The sequence below is a fragment of the Tupaia chinensis genome, unplaced genomic scaffold (assembly GCF_000334495.1).
Source record: "Tupaia chinensis unplaced genomic scaffold, TupChi_1.0 Scaffold000226_1, whole genome shotgun sequence".
Lineage (NCBI taxonomy): Eukaryota > Metazoa > Chordata > Mammalia > Scandentia > Tupaiidae > Tupaia > Tupaia belangeri.
Window position 1 is genome coordinate 696,397 of NW_006159701.1, and position 1,398 is coordinate 697,794.

Sequence of the window (1,398 nt, forward strand, 5' to 3'; positions counted from 1 at the left end):
TGGGCCAGTGGTGGGGCTGCAGGCAGGTCATGTGATTCTCAGAGCCTCCATGCTTCTCCTTGGGGAAATGGGGGAAAGTATTGCCCCCTGCACCCCCGGCTTGCAGGAAGCAAGGACAAGTTAATCCAGGCACAGTCTCCTGGGGCTCAGCATCGTGGCTCTCACTACTGGAAATTTCTGCTCCCAGAACGCAGCGCCTCTTCATTTTGTTTTTTGGTATCTTTTGATGTCGTTTTAAATTTTTAACGTAGTCAAACACCAGGCTTCTCTTTTATGGTTCGTGCCTTCCGTGCCTTTAAGACGTTCTTTCTAACCCAAGGTCACTGATAGAGTCTCCAATATTTTTTTCCCCAGACATTTTAAAGTTTTGTTCTTCGCATTGAAGTTCTGAATTCTTTGGTGCGGATTTTGGTGAATAATGTACAGTTAGGAGTTCAGCGATCTATTTATTCACTTCCAGCAGCGTTCAGAAATATTGAATCGAGAAGCCCACCTCTCCCACCGGTGCGGTGTAACTGCTGTCACTTACTAGGTTCGCGTACACACAGGGTCTAGTTAGGACTCTCTTTTCTGTCCCTGGGGTCTCTGTGTATCCCCGAACTCTGACCCCATGGCAATGATGATTGCTTTATAGTAAGTACTGAGGTTTCCAAAATCATTAGTCTGCTTCAGAAATGCTAGGCACGTGTGCTTGCATGCCCGGCATCCCAGGGGGAGAGAGGAGGAGAGAGGATTGCAGTCCAGCCATTCTATCTGGGGGGCGATTTCTCACATTCCTTCTCTCATTGTCTCTCTCCAGGGAGCGCACGTGCCCTATGGCAAAACAACAGCAGAAGAGAATAGATTTAAAAAAAAATCTCTTTACACCTCCATTTAGAAGCATCCCTTCCAATTCGTTTTTATAAATAATTACGAATTAATTAATTATTATTATTGGAATTTGCTAAGAGAGACAGAGAGAGAGGAAGAGAGGGGAAGTGAGAAAGCACCCCCTGGGACATGGCCACCCTGCAGTCCCTTCACCATTCTCCTCTAGGGACTTGAACTGTGCCCTCAGAATGTGGGAGCCAGCTGTCCCTCTTGCTCCGTTGTCTCACTTTCTCTCTCCATCTCTCTGCTTCTTGCTCCTCTCCTTGTCTCTCCTCTTCCTCTTGTCTCGTCATCTCTCCGTCTCTCGGTCTCTATCTTTCCGTCTGGCTGTCCTCGCAGCTCTCTGTCCCCTTCCTCTCCATCCTGGGCAGGGTGCGCTCTCCTCTTTCAGCACTTCTCCCTCCCGCCACCAGGTGGCAGCGAAGCGCCGCGCTCGGGGCTCCCGCGCGGATTCGGGCGCCGTCGGCAGCCGGGACAGCAGACGCGGCGGGGGCCGGGGGCTCTTTTTCTCCGCCGCCCGGAAAACCG